At 33.5% G+C, this 20,287-nt stretch overlaps 1 long non-coding RNA gene across 1 annotated transcript; it reads left to right on the top strand.

Annotated features, from left to right (window-relative positions):
• Nucleotides 1–464: 464 nt before the first annotated feature.
• LOC145270853 (uncharacterized) lies at nt 465–19,283 on the top strand. The gene is made up of 2 exons (XR_013865601.1): nt 465–572; nt 16,146–19,283. It is a non-coding gene; the product is annotated as an uncharacterized LOC145270853 (long non-coding RNA).
• The last annotated feature ends 1,004 nt before the right edge of the window (nt 19,284–20,287 follow it).

Here is a 20,287-nt window from a genome sequence, read left to right as displayed (position 1 = left end):
AAGACACAGAAAAGAAACATTTATAATGCGTACACAGCTTTATTTTCTCATATAACCACCATACCAAGGAAATCTATTAAAAAAAATATGATAAACTATCGTTCACCAATATCTTCATTTTTAATGTGTTTGGTAAACTGAACAAGCATCAGATTAACTTTGGGCTTAAATGTTTCAAACAATAAAAATATAAAAAGAGAAATCTAAAATAAATAAATAAAAATACGAAAAGGCGGCTTTAAAAACTACCAGTTTCTGCCATTAAATTGCACGTGCAACGAATTAGAGAATTAATAAACACGAAACTTGTAATCTGTTCTCTCTCATGTAAATATTAAAATGTTAAATAAAATAATACTAATTTTATCCGTGATATTCACCAAATAGATCGGTTCTATTTCGAAATGATTTCTTTTTTTATTTTTCCTCTTCAATTTTGTTTTCTGCGAACTTGCTTTTCCGTTCGTCATCTTGAATGTTAAGTTGAGCTTGTAAAGTCAATCACATTTGAAAAATCGTTTCCTTTATAAAAGCAGATAAAGTTAATCGAAAGCAGATTATAAAACAAAAACGTAAGTATTACTACATGCCGCAGTTGCCGCACGTATGTGTATTTTTTATTTTCATTTTTTTTTTTCACCGGATTAATATCGAATGGTCACTAATCTATCAGATTTTGTTTTCAATACTGACTTAAACATTAAAATAAAACAAAAAACGTAATTAATTCACGTACAGAATTGATAACATTTTTCTTGATTTTTGTTCTTTAATGTCCTTGTGTCTTTATTGAAATATGAAATCAGAAAAAAAAACAAAACAAGAAAAACAACAACAAAAACAAAACTCAATCAGAAAAAAAAAAAAAACTTGCCTTACTAGGTGACCATCAAGTGGGTGATCATTTTACATTAAATTAATAATGAAAAATGATCCCCACTTTTTGAAAAAGTACATTTTTTTCTATTAGGAAAACTATTTCTCTGCGCCAGTTTTAAAGTATATATTCATTTTCAGCCCCCTACCCCAAACTAATAAAAGTTGTTATTTAAAATGTTTTTGTTTGAGGGGAGGGGGTAAAGATTTTAGATATTGACTAAAATATTGACCATTGTTTTTTTTTTTTTTTGTGGTTAATGTCTAGAAATTATAAAATTACGACTTTTTATCATTTTAAGGGTTACTGGAAACGAATATATACTTCAAAAGTGGCACAAACAATTAGTTTTCATGATATGAGGAAATTACTTTTTTCAAAAAGTGGGGGATCACTTCTCTATATGAATTTAATGTAAAATGAGCACCCATTTTCTGGCCATATGGTGATAATTTTTTTTGTTGTTGCTGCCTGAAAGCCGTTTTGGTAAATTGTTTCTTACTTAACCCCCTTAACAATCACCTTTCGCATGACAACTTCTGTAGGTTTTCGTGTATGCTGACAATGAATATCGCCTATAGCAATGTAATTCTTTGATATAATTGTATGACATTCAGTTGTTGTTTTCTGATTTTTTCATTAAATGTTTGTATTATCATTGAGTGGTTACAATATGGGGGGTCGATGTATTAGAAACTGTGTACACACGTAAGTATACCAAAGAGTTTTCCTGTTAATTTATTTGGAAATGCAGTTATCAAATTTTCTGTTCGTTTGTTTAAAGAATGCTGATAATTAAAGAAACATATGTTGTATCTTTAAGTTTTCTTAAATATATATTCAAAAAACCTTACAAATAACTTTGACTAAATTAAAAAATAATCATGATTTTTAAACAAATTACAATATTACGGTTGTGAATTTTTGTAGGTGAGGAATAATTCATTGTATTAGATTACCAAAACTACTGCTCTCATCTTGAGTGTTATTGTAATCAGAGTTTTTTTTTCTGTCTGTTTCGATTTACTCAAAACCGCACACACCTCGTCTTCTCATGTATCGTTCTCTTCTTCCTCTTCTACTTCTTGCTCTTTTTCTTCTTTTTTCTTCTCAGTCATCAGAAGCGTCGTCTTTGTCTTGACTACGTTTTTCCTTCTCCCTTCTTGCTCACAGTGACCCGTTTTTATGCTAAGCTGAACTCTCGTGTGTGCGAGAGAACACGAGATTTTGCGTGATTACTTGGCAATATTAACCGGCCGCCGCCATCTTGCCATTTTTCTTTGGACGTGCCCGCTTTGCAGAGTGCACCCCTCGAGCGTTTGTCAGGTAAGCCCGTCTGTTCGCAATTTATTACACACTCCCCCCTGATCTCGTTATCACAGAAAGAGCAGGGAGGCGGTGGCCTTTTTCTTCGAGTGCTTCTTCGGAGAGGGGGATTCGGGGCTTCATCATCGTCTGCGCTGTCTTCCGTGACACGAAGGTCGGCGAACCTAAAGCTGAGCATCGCAGTATCACTGTCCGGGTCTTCATCATCAGCAGGAGGGTGAAACATCGTCCTTAGGGGTGACGTTGTACCAATTGTTTGTGCCCTTATCGTATTCTGCATGGAAGTCGGGCTCATCGAGAGTGATTGCTGCACACATTTGTTTGTTTGGTCGAGAGAAGCTCACATCACCGGTGCTGTTCACAGTAATTCCGCCTAGCTGTGTGATAGCGTCCATTCCAAGGAGAAGGTCATATCCGAGCAGTTCCCCTTGACCACTAACACCGTCACAGCAACCGGAGAGCCATTGCCAATGCTGATATGAACAACGCTGACCCCACAACACACCAATGAGCCTTGGCCGACAGTAAGTACAGGGATCCTTCATTTCTTCCATGTGGCGCAATATTCCTTTCGAAGAAGGGTTTGGGTACAGCCGGTGTCAACCAGCACTGAACGTTCACATCCATCAACTTGAACTGTTACTGCAGGCAGCGCTTTGTTCAATGCCCTGTTGGGGAGGGTGCTAGTGCTGCGGCGTCCTCCCCTTGCCCGTTTCCCGGACAATTCTGCGCTATGTGGCTTGGCTTATTGCATTGGTGACACCGTATTACTTGTCGTGCTCCATAATTAGGGGTGCGCCTTGTACCGCTTTTGCAGTCTCTGGAAAAGTGGTTGGGGCCACCACAGGTATAGCATCGTAGACCCTTCGTTGGTGAGTCCAGAGTGTCAACAGCTGCGGAGACTAGTTCTCGATCGTCTTTCAAGATGTTTCGTGCTCTCGCCAATAACTCCTCCAATCCAATCTCAGTGAGTCTTGACGATGCTCGCAGCAGTCGACTTGCCTCATCCGGAAGTCCCGACAAAAAGGCGCATGCCAATATGCGATCACTTGCACCGCCGAAGGGAGTGGCAAGCTTTTTCAAGTGGGCCATGTAGACATCCACTGTCTTCCCCGGCCCAAGTCGGCGTTCGGAAAACTGCCTCCAGGCGACAAAAGGGTCTGTACCAAATGCCCCGTATAGCGCTTGTGTAATCTGCTCCAGGGTCGGATCCTCCCCTAGCTGCTGGTACATGGCATAAGCCCCTTTAGTGAGTCTCAATGGGATAACCATAGCTGGGTCTTTAATCTTGCACAACCGCCAAACGCGCTCAGCCTTTTCCAGCCATTCGACCATAGAGGGACCAGTTGGGGAGCCATCGAATTCGTGCACACCTCGAGCGTTTGTCAGGTAAGCCCGTCTGTTCGCAATTTATTACACAGTTATTTATTGTGCAAACATTAAAAAAATAACAATTAAGGTGAGAACAATAGTCCAAATAATCCAAATGATACAAACTAATCACAATGTTTTTTTTCTTTGCATGTATTTTTTACATGTCGAAAATTTGTTTTTGTTTTTCTCATAATAATGGAAATTCCACAATTACTTACTATATTGTTTTAAAAAGTATAAAGAAGCCAGAAATAACTGTAAGAAATAAATAGAGACAGCTAAGATAGAATTTACTAAAACCACCAAAAAACGCATTGAAGCACAGAAATTAGGAACTTGTGACTTCTGGAAAATCTACAACAGTGTAGTAAATAATGGACAATCAACAATTCCCCCACTATCCAACAATCATGAGGTTGTTTGCTCAGCAACTGAGAAGGCTAACATGCTTGCCGTCGCTTTGCCTCCAACTCCACACTGGACCCTGCTAACCACCCCCTCCCTGACTTTCCTTTGCGGACAGATGCCACACTAGACAATCTGAAAATCACCCCTTCTTAAGTGCATCTTATCATAAAAAAATCTTGACACTTCAAAAGCATGTCAACCTGATCTCATTCTGGCTGTGCTATAAAAAAAAAACGTGCTCTGTTCTCTCCAAACTTTACAACAAATGCCACAATGAATCTTGCTTTCCTGTCTGCTGGAAAACTGCTTCTGTGGTATCAGTTTTCAAGAATTCTGGCGAAAGAACTGGCCCAGTAAATTATCACCTCATTAGCCTCCTCCCACCTTTTGCCAAGATATTTGAGTCCATAATTAACCAAGCTCTAGTCCATCACCTTACAGATGCTAAACTTCTGACCAACTAACAATATGGATTTAGACAAGCCAATTCAACAGAAAACATCCTAACTGTAATCTCTGAATGTATATACAATTCACTGGACAAAGTAAGGGAGGGTAGAGCAGTAGCTCTAGATATATCTAAGGCTTTTGACAGGATATAGCATGAAGTTCCTCTCAGGGAAATCAGATCATACGGTATCAATACTTAACATAATTAAATCCTTCTTTGATAAGAGAAAAATCCAGGTTGTCCTCAATGGTCGTGCATCTTAGCAATATAATATAAATGCAGGCGTGCCTCAAGGGTCTATCCTTGGACCTCTATTATTTCCAATATTCATAAAAACCTCCCTGACAAAATTGCCTGTGAGATGGGTATATATGTTGATGACATCACACTCTATAACAGACATGACAAGAAAACAAATGAACACATATCTAAAGAAATGGCAGAAACACTAGAGGATGACCTCCAATCTGTAGTGGAATGGGGACAAAAATGGATGGTCACATTCAGTGCTGCCAAAACTAATTTTTTTTCCTTCTTTACTACTAATAGCAATAGACAAAGACTCTTTATTTGAAAGTACATCTTTCAAACTCCTCAGCCTAACGTTCACGGGAAACATGAGTTGGAATAGATACATTGAGAGCGTTGCTAGGACCGCTGTGAAGAAGGTAGGTTCTCTCTACCATGCTAGAAAGCTACTAAGGTCCGAAACTATCCTGTACCTCTATAAGGCCACCATTCGCCCATGTATGGAATATTGTTGTCATATTTGGGCTGGTGCATCTGCTACTAGTCTCTCGCTCCTAGACAAGGTCCAAAAGAGAGTCGCCAACCTGATAGGTTCTGAACTGTCATCTAAGATTCAGCCTCTGTCCCATTGACGAAATGTTGCATCCCTCTGCCTGTTCTACAAGTACTTTAACAGTTAATGCTCTGACCAACTACAAGCACTTGTACCCCCTCGATGTAAATACCCCTGACAAGCAGCTAAATCCCACCCCATCACAATAGAGATCCCTAAATGTAAGAGAGCCTTCTACTCCAGTAGTTTAATCCTCAGAACCACTAGACTTTGGAATTCCGTTCCAGCCAGGTTCCTGTTTCTCCAACTGTACTGACATGCAGAAGTTCAAGTTTAATGTGAACCGACATCTTGCTGCCCAACTCCCCACATAGTACCCCTGTAGCTTATATCCCTGATAATAGTCCCCTTCATCAAAGTGGCAATGTGCCTTGTTTGGGGTGAAAATGTAATAAAAAATAAAATAAACTATTTTGTATTTTGATGGACATAACCTTTGATAGATGAAAAGTCTTTAGTTATTATTGATGGGGCATTATGTAGGAAAAATCATAACTTACTTGGCTAGCATGTGTGTGTGTGTGTGTGTGCTTCAAATTTTTGTTGATGTAACAAAAAGATTGAAAAAAAAAACGGCTAAAATGATGACAGTTTGTTTTATGGTTGACGGTGACTTGTGCAAAACAGACGCAATTTTTATGCAAATGAAACAGGCAAATAAAAACGTATTTGAAGTAAACTTTCAATTCTCACAAATAAAATATAGATGACCTTTTATTTGGTAAACTAGAACGGAAGTTGACTGCTAGCAGCAATCAGCACAGCTTATAAACTAAATATTCAAAATCTCAAACAGTGAGGTGTCGGTTTAGCTGCTATAGAAATAATGGTTTCCAGCTTAGCCTTGAAATGTTGTTTTTGTATAAAATAATTGAATGCTTACAATTATCACAAATACAATCTGTGATTTATTCTGTTGATACGGTTTATGGCTCAGTAGTAGAGCACCTGGTACAGTCACTGGGATCTTGATTTTAAATCTCACTGATCAGTTATAGAGATGAGAACATGTAATGTGGCTCTTACACTTGAATCGTGTCATTAGATTTTAACAACGCACTTCATAGTGTTTAAAAGTATCACCCCCTCATTGAACATGTCTGTAAGAAATGCCCTTTGTCACCTGCTTTTCACTTTTTTTGTCACCTGCTTTTCACTTTTTCGACCATGCAGCACATTTCCTATCTCACTTCATGTCCGATTGTTTGTCCGTGTTGTCCTTTTTTCTGCCTTTTTCTCCTCCGTCCTGTGACGTCAGCATGTGCACACTTGCTATATTGCATATGTGCTGAGATGGCTGCTGCAAATATTTTCACTAGTCAGTTATCCTATGGCTGCTGCTGATTTTCTCACATGTGCACCATGCACATCATATTACTAGAACATGTGTTTGTGTATAGTTGAATTATATATGTAGCATTTAAATGAAATTTGAGTTTTATATCTATTGTTTCTTTCATTATTTATTTCAGCTGGTAAGACCCTTCTGGAAAGTTGTTTAATCCAGGGATTTTAAAAGTTGTTTAAGAAAAAAAACTGAGATTATTTTAGTTTTTCAATAAGTGATTAATTATTAATTTTTCTTAGTGTTGGATTGTATGTTTCATTATTAATTCTTCTTGTTATTTATTACTACTGCTATTACTCCCCCTTTGCTATTGTTATGGACTTTTATTTTTCTTCCGGTTATGATTGAAGGTAGTCTTGTGTTCATGAAAATTAAGTAAGGAACCGTTATCCACCTCTTGTTATTTGTAAACTTTTATTTTTCTTCCGGTTATGATTGAAGGTAGTCTTGTGTTCATGAAAATTAAGTAAGGAACCGTTATCCACCTCTTGTTATTTGTAAACTTTTATTTTTCTTTCGCTTATGATTGAAGATAGTCTTGTGTTCATGAAAATTAAGTAAGGAACCGTTATCCACCTCTTGTTATTTGTAAACTTTTATTTTTCTTTCGGTTATGATTGAAGGTAGTCTTGTGTTCATGAAAATTAAGTAAGGAACCGTTATCCACCTCTTGTTATTTGTAAACTTTTATTTTTCTTTCGGTTATGATTGAAGGTAGTCTTGTGTTCATGAAAATTAAGTAAGGAACCGTTATCCACCTCTTGTTATTTGTAAACTTTTATTTTTCTTTCGGTTATGATTGAAGGTAGTCTTGTGTTCATGAAAATTAAGTAAGGAACCGTTATCCACCTCTTGTTATTTGTAAACTTTTATTTTTCTTTCGGTTATGATTGAAGGTAGTCTTGTGTTCATGAAAATTAAGTAAGGAACCGTTATCCACCTCTTGTTATTTGTAAACTTTTATTTTTCTTTCGCTTATGATTGAAGGTAGTCTTGTGTTCATGAAAATTAAGTAAGGAACCGTTATCCACCTCTTGTTATTTGTAAACTTTTATTTTTCTTCCGGTTATGATTGAAGGTAGTCTTGTGTTCATGAAAATTAAGTAAGGAACCGTTATCCACCTCTTGTTATTTGTAAACTTTTATTTTTCTTTCGCTTATGATTGAAGATAGTCTTGTGTTCATGAAAATTAAGTAAGGAACCGTTATCCACCTCTTGTTATTTGTAAACTTTTATTTTTCTTTCGCTTATGATTGAAGGTAGTCTTGTGTTCATGAAAATTAAGTAAGGAACCGTTATCCACCTCTTGTTATTTGTAAACTTTTATTTTTCTTTCGGTTATGATTGAAGGTAGTCTTGTGTTCATGAAAATTAAGTAAGGAACCGTTATCCACCTCTTGTTATTTGTAAACTTTTATTTTTCTTTCGGTTATGATTGAAGGTAGTCTTGTGTTCATGAAAATTAAGTAAGAAACCGTTATCCACCTCTTGTTATTTGTAAACTTTTATTTTTCTTCCGGTTATGATTGAAGGTAGTCTTGTGTTCATGAAAATTAAGTAAGGAACCGTTATCCACCTCTTGTTATTTGTAAACTTTTATTTTTCTTTCGCTTATGATTGAAGGTAGTCTTGTGTTCATGAAAATTAAGTAAGGAACCGTTATCCACCTCTTGTTATTTGTAAACTTTTATTTTTCTTCCGGTTATGATTGAAGGTAGTCTTGTGTTCATGAAAATTAAGTAAGGAACCGTTATCCACCTCTTGTTATTTGTAAACTTTTATTTTTCTTTCGCTTATGATTGAAGATAGTCTTGTGTTCATGAAAATTAAGTAAGGAACCGTTATCCACCTCTTGTTATTTGTAAACTTTTATTTTTCTTTCGGTTATGATTGAAGGTAGTCTTCTGTTCATGAAAATTAAGTAAGAAACCGTTATCCACCTCTTGTTATTTGTAAACTTTTATTTTTCTTTCGGTTATGATTGAAGGTAGTCTTGTGTTCATGAAAATTAAGTAAGGAACCGTTATCCACCTCTTGTTATTTGTAAACTTTTATTTTTCTTTCGGTTATGATTGAAGGTAGTCTTGTGTTCATGAAAATTAAGTAAGAAACCGTTATCCACCTCTTGTTATTTGTAAACTTTTATTTTTCTTCCGGTTATGATTGAAGGTAGTCTTGTGTTCATGAAAATTAAGTAAGGAACCGTTATCCACCTCTTGTTATTTGTAAACTTTTATTTTTCTTTCGCTTATGATTGAAGGTAGTCTTGTGTTCATGAAAATTAAGTAAGGAACCGTTATCCACCTCTTGTTATTTGTAAACTTTTATTTTTCTTCCGGTTATGATTGAAGGTAGTCTTGTGTTCATGAAAATTAAGTAAGGAACCGTTATCCACCTCTTGTTATTTGTAAACTTTTATTTTTCTTTCGCTTATGATTGAAGATAGTCTTGTGTTCATGAAAATTAAGTAAGGAACCGTTATCCACCTCTTGTTATTTGTAAACTTTTATTTTTCTTTCGGTTATGATTGAAGGTAGTCTTCTGTTCATGAAAATTAAGTAAGAAACCGTTATCCACCTCTTGTTATTTGTAAACTTTTATTTTTCTTTCGGTTATGATTGAAGGTAGTCTTGTGTTCATGAAAATTAAGTAAGGAACCGTTATCCACCTCTTGTTATTTGTAAACTTTTATTTTTCTTTCGGTTATGATTGAAGGTAGTCTTGTGTTCATGAAAATTAAGTAAGGAACCGTTATCCACCTCTTGTTATTTGTAAACTTTTATTTTTCTTTCGGTTATGATTGAAGGTAGTCTTGTGTTCATGAAAATTAAGTAAGGAACCGTTATCCACCTCTTGTTATTTGTAAACTTTTATTTTTCTTTCGGTTATGATTGAAGGTAGTCTTGTGTTCATGAAAATTAAGTAAGGAACCGTTATCCACCTCTTGTTATTTGTAAACTTTTATTTTTCTTCCGGTTATGATTGAAGGTAGTCTTGTGTTCATGAAAATTAAGTAAGGAACCGTTATCCACCTCTTGTTATTTGTAAACTTTTATTTTTCTTTCGGTTATGATTGAAGGTAGTCTTGTGTTCATGAAAATTAAGTAAGGAACCGTTATCCACCTCTTGTTATTTGTAAACTTTTATTTTTCTTCCGGTTATGATTGAAGGTAGTCTTGTGTTCATGAAAATTAAGTAAGGAACCGTTATCCACCTCTTGTTATTTGTAAACTTTTATTTTTCTTTCGGTTATGATTGAAGGTAGTCTTGTGTTCATGAAAATTAAGTAAGGAACCGTTATCCACCTCTTATTATTTGTAAACTTTTATTTTTCTTTCGGTTATGATTGAAGATAGTCTTGTGTTCATGAAAATTAAGTAAGGAACCGTTATCCACCTCTTGTTATTTGTAAACTTTTATTTTTCTTCCGGTTATGATTGAAGGTAGTCTTGTGTTCATGAAAATTAAGTAAGGAACCGTTATCCACCTCTTGTTATTTGTAAACTTTTATTTTTCTTCCGGTTATGATTGAAGGTAGTCTTGTGTTCATGAAAATTAAGTAAGGAACCGTTATCCACCTCTTGTTATTTGTAAACTTTTATTTTTCTTTCGGTTATGATTGAAGGTAGTCTTGTGTTCATGAAAATTAAGTAAGGAACCGTTATCCACCTCTTGTTATTTGTAAACTTTTATTTTTCTTCCGGTTATGATTGAAGGTAGTCTTGTGTTCATGAAAATTAAGTAAGGAACCGTTATCCACCTCTTGTTATTTGTAAACTTTTATTTTTCTTCCGGTTATGATTGAAGGTAGTCTTGTGTTCATGAAAATTAAGTAAGGAACCGTTATCCACCTCTTGTTATTTGTAAACTTTTATTTTTCTTTCGGTTATGATTGAAGGTAGTCTTGTGTTCATGAAAATTAAGTAAGGAACCGTTATCCACCTCTTGTTATTTGTAAACTTTTATTTTTCTTTCGGTTATGATTGAAGGTAGTCTTGTGTTCATGAAAATTAAGTAAGGAACCGTTATCCACCTCTTGTTATTTGTAAACTTTTATTTTTCTTTCGGTTATGATTGAAGATAGTCTTGTGTTCATGAAAATTAAGTAAGGAACCGTTATCCACCTCTTGTTATTTGTAAACTTTTATTTTTCTTCCGGTTATGATTGAAGGTAGTCTTGTGTTCATGAAAATTAAGTAAGGAACCGTTATCCACCTCTTGTTATTTGTAAACTTTTATTTTTCTTCCGGTTATGATTGAAGGTAGTCTTGTGTTCATGAAAATTAAGTAAGGAACCGTTATCCACCTCTTGTTATTTGTAAACTTTTATTTTTCTTCCGGTTATGATTGAAGGTAGTCTTGTGTTCATGAAAATTAAGTAAGGAACCGTTATCCACCTCTTGTTATTTGTAAACTTTTATTTTTCTTTCGGTTATGATTGAAGGTAGTCTTGTGTTCATGAAAATTAAGTAAGGAACCGTTATCCACCTCTTGTTATTTGTAAACTTTTATTTTTCTTTCGCTTATGATTGAAGGTAGTCTTGTGTTCATGAAAATTAAGTAAGGAACCGTTATCCACCTCTTGTTATTTGTAAACTTTTATTTTTCTTCCGGTTATGATTGAAGGTAGTCTTGTGTTCATGAAAATTAAGTAAGGAACCGTTATCCACCTCTTGTTATTTGTAAACTTTTATTTTTCTTTCGGTTATGATTGAAGATAGTCTTGTGTTCATGAAAATTAAGTAAGGAACCGTTATCCACCTCTTGTTATTTGTAAACTTTTATTTTTCTTTCGCTTATGATTGAAGGTAGTCTTGTGTTCATGAAAATTAAGTAAGGAACCGTTATCCACCTCTTGTTATTTGTAAACTTTTATTTTTCTTTCGGTTATGATTGAAGGTAGTCTTGTGTTCATGAAAATTAAGTAAGGAACCGTTATCCACCTCTTGTTATTTGTAAACTTTTATTTTTCTTTCGGTTATGATTGAAGGTAGTCTTGTGTTCATGAAAATTAAGTAAGGAACCGTTATCCACCTCTTGTTATTTGTAAACTTTTATTTTTCTTTCGGTTATGATTGAAGGTAGTCTTGTGTTCATGAAAATTAAGTAAGAAACCGTTATCCACCTCTTGTTATTTGTAAACTTTTATTTTTCTTCCGGTTATGATTGAAGGTAGTCTTGTGTTCATGAAAATTAAGTAAGGAACCGTTATCCACCTCTTGTTATTTGTAAACTTTTATTTTTCTTTCGCTTATGATTGAAGGTAGTCTTGTGTTCATGAAAATTAAGTAAGGAACCGTTATCCACCTCTTGTTATTTGTAAACTTTTATTTTTCTTCCGGTTATGATTGAAGGTAGTCTTGTGTTCATGAAAATTAAGTAAGGAACCGTTATCCACCTCTTGTTATTTGTAAACTTTTATTTTTCTTTCGCTTATGATTGAAGATAGTCTTGTGTTCATGAAAATTAAGTAAGGAACCGTTATCCACCTCTTGTTATTTGTAAACTTTTATTTTTCTTTCGGTTATGATTGAAGGTAGTCTTGTGTTCATGAAAATTAAGTAAGAAACCGTTATCCACCTCTTGTTATTTGTAAACTTTTATTTTTCTTTCGGTTATGATTGAAGGTAGTCTTGTGTTCATGAAAATTAAGTAAGGAACCGTTATCCACCTCTTGTTATTTGTAAACTTTTATTTTTCTTTCGGTTATGATTGAAGGTAGTCTTGTGTTCATGAAAATTAAGTAAGGAACCGTTATCCACCTCTTGTTATTTGTAAACTTTTATTTTTCTTTCGGTTATGATTGAAGGTAGTCTTGTGTTCATGAAAATTAAGTAAGGAACCGTTATCCACCTCTTGTTATTTGTAAACTTTTATTTTTCTTCCGGTTATGATTGAAGGTAGTCTTGTGTTCATGAAAATTAAGTAAGGAACCGTTATCCACCTCTTGTTATTTGTAAACTTTTATTTTTCTTTCGGTTATGATTGAAGGTAGTCTTGTGTTCATGAAAATTAAGTAAGGAACCGTTATCCACCTCTTGTTATTTGTAAACTTTTATTTTTCTTCCGGTTATGATTGAAGGTAGTCTTGTGTTCATGAAAATTAAGTAAGGAACCGTTATCCACCTCTTGTTATTTGTAAACTTTTATTTTTCTTTCGGTTATGATTGAAGGTAGTCTTGTGTTCATGAAAATTAAGTAAGGAACCGTTATCCACCTCTTATTATTTGTAAACTTTTATTTTTCTTTCGGTTATGATTGAAGATAGTCTTGTGTTCATGAAAATTAAGTAAGGAACCGTTATCCACCTCTTGTTATTTGTAAACTTTTATTTTTCTTCCGGTTATGATTGAAGGTAGTCTTGTGTTCATGAAAATTAAGTAAGGAACCGTTATCCACCTCTTGTTATTTGTAAACTTTTATTTTTCTTCCGGTTATGATTGAAGGTAGTCTTGTGTTCATGAAAATTAAGTAAGGAACCGTTATCCACCTCTTGTTATTTGTAAACTTTTATTTTTCTTTCGGTTATGATTGAAGGTAGTCTTGTGTTCATGAAAATTAAGTAAGGAACCGTTATCCACCTCTTGTTATTTGTAAACTTTTATTTTTCTTCCGGTTATGATTGAAGGTAGTCTTGTGTTCATGAAAATTAAGTAAGGAACCGTTATCCACCTCTTGTTATTTGTAAACTTTTATTTTTCTTCCGGTTATGATTGAAGGTAGTCTTGTGTTCATGAAAATTAAGTAAGGAACCGTTATCCACCTCTTGTTATTTGTAAACTTTTATTTTTCTTTCGGTTATGATTGAAGGTAGTCTTGTGTTCATGAAAATTAAGTAAGGAACCGTTATCCACCTCTTGTTATTTGTAAACTTTTATTTTTCTTTCGGTTATGATTGAAGGTAGTCTTGTGTTCATGAAAATTAAGTAAGGAACCGTTATCCACCTCTTGTTATTTGTAAACTTTTATTTTTCTTTCGGTTATGATTGAAGATAGTCTTGTGTTCATGAAAATTAAGTAAGGAACCGTTATCCACCTCTTGTTATTTGTAAACTTTTATTTTTCTTTCGGCTATGAGTAAAAGAACCTGTGTATCTAACTTTTAGATTCATAGTCATGTGTTTGTTATGAATTTGGATACGTTTCAAATGTTACCTATGATGATCATCTGGAAGGATGTAAGCAAGTAAACTTTTCATCCTATTCCTCATCTTGAGGTCAAATAGGATAAACTCATAATGATTATCACAAGGAGGAGACATGTTTGTTAGTTCTATTATGATGTAAAAGATCTCCTCTGTCCATAAAGGAATACAAAAGGAAGAATAGAAAATTAAGGATATGCAATCAAAAATGTAAATTGAACAATTCTCCTGACCATGCAGAAACACAATCATCTTGTAATCAAATTACTCACTGAACGCCGTGGAAGCTGCATGAGTGGTTCTAGTGGTGAAGTTATGGTCTGAGTCTAAAGGTATATGAAACGTGCTAGAGGAGGCAAATGTTGATTCCTTTCATATTTCACCTTTCTTAGTCATCACCAAAATTATGTGATTAAAAACAAGAAAATACATAAAGACGGTTCTAATTAAAATACATGACTACTTTTACAAAACTTTAAAATTCACACAGACTGTGACTATTGTGGATCAGACCTAGAGTGATATGATCACTGTTAAAATGAACCAATATTCTATGAGATATGTTATTGATCTTCTAAACCAACTCAATAGCACTTTGAATGAGCAAGGCTTGATTGTCAGCTTTTGCCGGTTTTGAGTGTCAATATATTCAGAAACATGTCGAGGAAATTGATTCATATTAAGCTTAGTTGCACGTTATTTATGTTTTTCTCTGTGATCCTTTCAAACTAATGTCTGTCACCGAATTTACACTTTCAAAATTAAGTTAAGCAAGAAAAAAATCTCATACACTTTGTTTTGATATAAAAATATGAAATCTTATTTTCTGTTTCTTTACTGCCTTATATGCATGCTCCCAGCTAGAGATGAAGAGTGTGGACTGGGAGGTGAATGGAGCCATGCATGTGTGATGTTGATTGCCAGCTGACTATATGCTTCTCTATTCTTTTGCCTTTTCCTCTGGGCTATATAGGTGACCTATTTTTTTGAAGATGTGCTTACCTTCAAAAGTTACTCATGTCAAATAGTTGATCTTTCACCAATGACAATATTCATTCTGACAACCTGATCATATCGTTCAGTGCGTTTGTGTGTGTGCTTTCATGCATGTGCACCTTCAACATGTGATCTCCCATCAATCCATTAAAAAAACATTCATATATATTTTTCCACTCTCCATCAGTCTACAATTTATAACTCGTATTTTTTCACAATTCAACAAAACAATAATTACAATGCAAAAACAAAAACAATAATAAAACCGTCCAACAATAAAAATCAGTATAAAATGCATATTACGAGTCCACAGTTCCTTTCATAATATTGATATATCATTTTCAAATAAAAAAAACATAATTATAACACAAAATAACCAACATTTAAAATCAATGTGGAATCCTGTGCGTCACTTTTCCATTTTCCAGTTTGATATGTGCAGATTATTATTTTTTTTAATCATTTTTCTTTACTTTTTCATTTACATCAACATAATAATATTCGTACATTTTTGCTTTAAAAATAATCGTTTATTCTGCAAGCTGTAGTGTGTACTAATATTAGTTGTACACACTATTTTTTGTCTTGTTAACTCATAGTTTTATTATTATTTTTTGTCTTGTTAACTCATTATAATTTTATTATTATTTTGTCTTGTTAACTCATAGTTTTATTATTATTTTTGTCTTGTTAACTCATTATAGTTTTATTATTATTTTTTGTCTTGTTAACTCATTATAGTTTTATTATTATTTTTTGTCTTGGTAACTCATTATAGTTTTATTATTAATATTTTTCAGTCAATGATTGACATTTTTTCACAAGCATCATGCATCATCTTTCCTTTGAAAATAATCCTGTATCCCTTCTTACCTTTCACTAATCCTGTATCCCTTCTTACATTTCCTTAGTTAGATTGAAAATATAATTTCAAATTACATAGGAATTTTACCCGGCCATCACTAACAACACGAGAGCATGCTAATCACATGTACTAAATAAAGGGTTTAATTCAGATTTCTGAGTGCAAGAGAAAGATTTCCAAGTTTATACAAAATACACCTGAATAAGATCGGCGGTAACATAGAAACGTAAAAATTACACCCAAGATGAGAACAGTATTCTGAAGAATCGAAAAATATGAATAATCAGTCCTCATCTCTAAAATGAAAAATCGTAAAGATTTTTAATTAAAGATTTGAAAAAAAACATATATTTTCTCAATAACCATTATTTCCAAAACTATACACGTTTTATTTCGAATTTTATTAATAATCAATGTTTTGGTTATTTTTAAATATAAATCAACATAATTTTACAAAATGTAATGTTTTTTGCAAATTTATTTTATTTTCAGAATTTGGAACAGTAAAAAGAAGTCCATTAATCAATAAGAAGGATTTTTCTTCATCGTTGACTTAAAAAGGTTTAAATTAATTATAAATTTTTTTATATAAATTTTCTAAGAGGGAAACTTATTAGCGTGTTTATCATCATAAACGCTATTGTATATATTTTGTGGAATCAGATGCAAACAAACATGGCAGGCAAATCACATTCTTGTGAAGTATGTGGTTCTTCTTTTGCATGGAAGTCAAATTTGTTGAGTCATATGAAAATCCATACTGGAGAGAAAACATATTTTTGTGAAGTATGTGGTTCTTCTTTTGCACAGAAGTCAAATTTGTTGAGTCATATGAAAACACATACAGGGGATAAACCACATTATTGTGAAGTATGTGGTTCTTCTTTTGCATGGAAGTCAAATTTGTTGAGTCATATAAAAACACATACGGGAGAGAAACCACATTCTTGTGAAGTATGTGGCTCTTCTTTTTCACGAAAACCTAATTTGTTGAGTCATATGAATACACATATGGGAGAGAAACCACACTCCTGTGAAGTATGCGGTTCTTCTTTTGCATGGAAGTCAAATTTCTTGACTCATATTAAAACACATATGGGAGAGAAACCACATTCTTGTGAAGTATGCGGTTCTTCTTTTGCACGGAAATCAAATTTGTTGACTCACATGAAAACACATACGGGAGAGAAAACATATTTTTGTGAAGAATGTAGTTCTTCTTTTGCACAGAAGTCACATTTGATGAGTCATATTAAAACACATACGGGGGACAAGCCACATTCTTGTAAAGTATGTGGTTCTTCTTTTGCATGGAAGTCAAATTTGTTGAGTCATATTAAAACACATGGGGGAGAGAAACCACATTCTTGTGAAGTATGTGGTTCTTTTTTTGCACAGAAATCATATTTGATGCGTCATATGAAAACACATACAAGAGAAAAACCGTATTCTTGTGAAATATGTGGTTCTTCTTTTTCATTGAAATCACATCTGTTGAATCATATTGCAACACATACGGGAGAGAAACCACATTCATGTGAAGTATGTGGTTCCTCTTTTGCATGGAAATATAATTTGTTGCGTCATATGAAAACACATATCTGAAACAATATATGATCATCTTCTAATGTTCATACCTCAAAATTATATCCAGGCATCACGAAACATGAGCCAACAGGACAAACTCTATAAAAAAAAACTGGCCAGCTTATTTTTTACAAGACTATCTTACAAATATGGCAAAATCAGAAAACAAGTAATCACCGTAAAAGTTTTTTTAAAACTTCCATTACTGAAAAGATTTAAAAATAGGCCTGAAGTTCATTTACAGAAAATTGAAAAAATAGGCTAAACAAAATTTTTCTGGATTTATTTACTCAGTACTATATTGGTAAGGAAGGTTTTATAGACTTGCTTAAAAGACACCTTGCTTTGGACAGAAATATAATGACTGCTCATGATTAAAATTTGATGCCCAATGCTTCTGACAAGATGAACGGTCTCAGCAATGACAAGTGCAGTTTGGTATGTGCCTCTAAAACGGAGTTATTACACCTAGCAAAATGATATGGGACAAGAGGGAAAAAGAAGCAACCTTATAAATTTATGTGCCCAATACTTCTGGTTTAAGTGGAGTGCGAGGAATAAAATAACAAAATGCCAGAATCTTATGTACGGCATAATTATAGGAGCAACTGAAATTAGACAAAAGCTTCCTGGCAAATATACCTGAGGAATCAAGTGCAATAGAGATTCAAATAATTCCACAAAAAGAGATAGAATTTTATTCTGATCGCAAGGTTGAAATGTATGAAATAAATGGTGAATCCCTGGCATTCATTAGGATGCGCCATTACACTGTTAAATAAAATATATTTTCAAAAAAGAAAAACCACATTCCTGGAAAGTATGCGGTTCTTTGCATGGGAACAACATTTTTTGCATAATATGGAAAAGCATACGAAAGACAAAAGAACTTTAAGAGAACATTCAAATATTTATATATTTCATATAGAGTTTAAGTGTGAGCGTTTAAAATATTCCAGAACTTCCATTACAGAAAATTGGAAAAATGAGCCAAACACTATCATGACAAGTGATTTCTGGATTCATTCACGCAGGACTAAATAAGTAAGGAAGGCTTTATAAACCGGCTTCAAAGATAACCTCTCCACTCTGATCAGGACAGAATTATAATGAATTCTTACGATCAAAGTTTATGACAAATACTTCTAAGAAGATGAGTGATCTCCGTAATGATAAGTGCACTTTTTACCATGCAGAAATAGTTAGTGTGAACCATTTGACATCTAGCTGTCCGGCTCTTCTAAAGGATTGCTACTATTTAATGGAATACAATGGAATATGTATCTACATGATGGTCTTAACATGTTGAATATTGAATGCCACAAGTCATACATGTTGAACATGTCATACACTATCTTACGATTCCTACAGCTACATGCCTAGAAACGGAGCTGTTAAATCTGACATAATTATATGAGACAAGAAGAAGAAAGCAACAACCTCAGAAGTTAATGTCTTCAATAATACTGGGTTAAAAAGACTGAGAGGAAAATAACAAAATACCAGGATTTTATGTTCAACATAGAAAAAAAAATGGAATCTTTGGAAAATCTCTATTCTGCTATTCCGGTAATTATATTAGCAACTGAAATTTGACAAAATAATTTTTTAAAATACTTGGCACATATATCTGATGACCTAAGTGCAAGAAAGATCCAAACAATTGTTCGGATCTTAGAATCTTTATATATTAAAATGATCGTTTGGTGGACATGTATGAGATAAAATGTGAATGCCTGACATCCGGTAGGATGAGCCATCATCAATTTAAGCAAAATAAATTTAAAAAAGAGACACACCACATTCTTGATTATGTGATTATTTTTAAAATGTAGCTCTTCTGTTTTTATTAGATCAGCTTTAGACAAACATACACACACAATTGTACTGTTTCAGATTTTGTGAATGTCTGGCATCCAGTAGTATGCTCCATTCACAGCAATAACTAAAATGATAAAAATTGTGCATTCTTGTGTTAAAAATCTGTGTTATTTTCTCATGTTTGTGATAGTTGCATTTAAATAAAATTTTAGTGGAAACGAATATGATCCTTTGATTATGTTAATTATTTTCTTAAAAATGAATATATTTCAATATAACATTATTTTATATCGAATATTCTCGTCTAAATATCTACTCAAGCTTTTATCCTTTCATCATTGTTGTTTCCATAAACTGTGCAAAATATTTTAAGTACGAGAGGCGTTCAATACGTAATGACCTTGACCCACTTCCGTTTGATCTAGTAGAAATATTACATATGCAATGATCTATATCTCTATGGGTCATGTGGCAAATTACAACTCTGAACTAATTGCTGTTCTTAATTTTAAAGTGTTTGAAATTAGTTAAGTGTGAAATGGAGCCTGTCAAGTGTCATGCGGTGATCAGTTGTCTTATTTGAAATAACACACCATGAGTAACTCTTGATGAAATTAAAAGAAACGATTTCCCATCATATTCTTGTAAAACGTTGTCATTTTAATATGTCATGAAATCTGTAGCAAAAGAACCGAAATCTGGTTGTCCTCCATCTGTCATTGATGAGACAACTCTTAACTATGGGAGGCTACCTTTTTTGAAGATTCATGCTTGACTATTTGCAAAATCACTAAAATATCATGATTAGTTCAGGGTCTGTTGAAACTATTTGATGGATTCCTAGGTTGCTGATAATTTTCCAGAAGCAAAAACGCATTGAGTATCATACTTTACCGAAGCAAGATTCACTCTAGATGTGTTAAACTGTCTTCCATAATTTACAGAAGCTTATTATGCTTTAATTTTCAGGAAATTAAATAAAGTTACCAAATTCAAGAGGCAGGGTCTGATCAGCAAATATCACGCTGGAAGATATCATTTCAATCCACATCACACAATGTGTGAGATCAGAAGCGCAGACGAACATGAAATTCTCTTCCATACACTTTGCAATACTTTGCGCCATCCGATTTTTATGTATGCAAGCCAGAAATGTGTTTTTGAAATCGTTTTCCAGATAATACAGCTTGATTTCTGAAATTCTACATCATCTACAAAAACTGTCT

Source organism: Euprymna scolopes, chromosome 46 (genome assembly GCF_053919585.1).
Source record: "Euprymna scolopes isolate OS-2025 chromosome 46, ASM5391958v1, whole genome shotgun sequence".
In the NCBI taxonomy this organism is placed as follows: domain Eukaryota; kingdom Metazoa; phylum Mollusca; class Cephalopoda; order Sepiida; family Sepiolidae; genus Euprymna; species Euprymna scolopes.
This window is presented reverse-complemented; position numbering and strand designations above follow the sequence as displayed.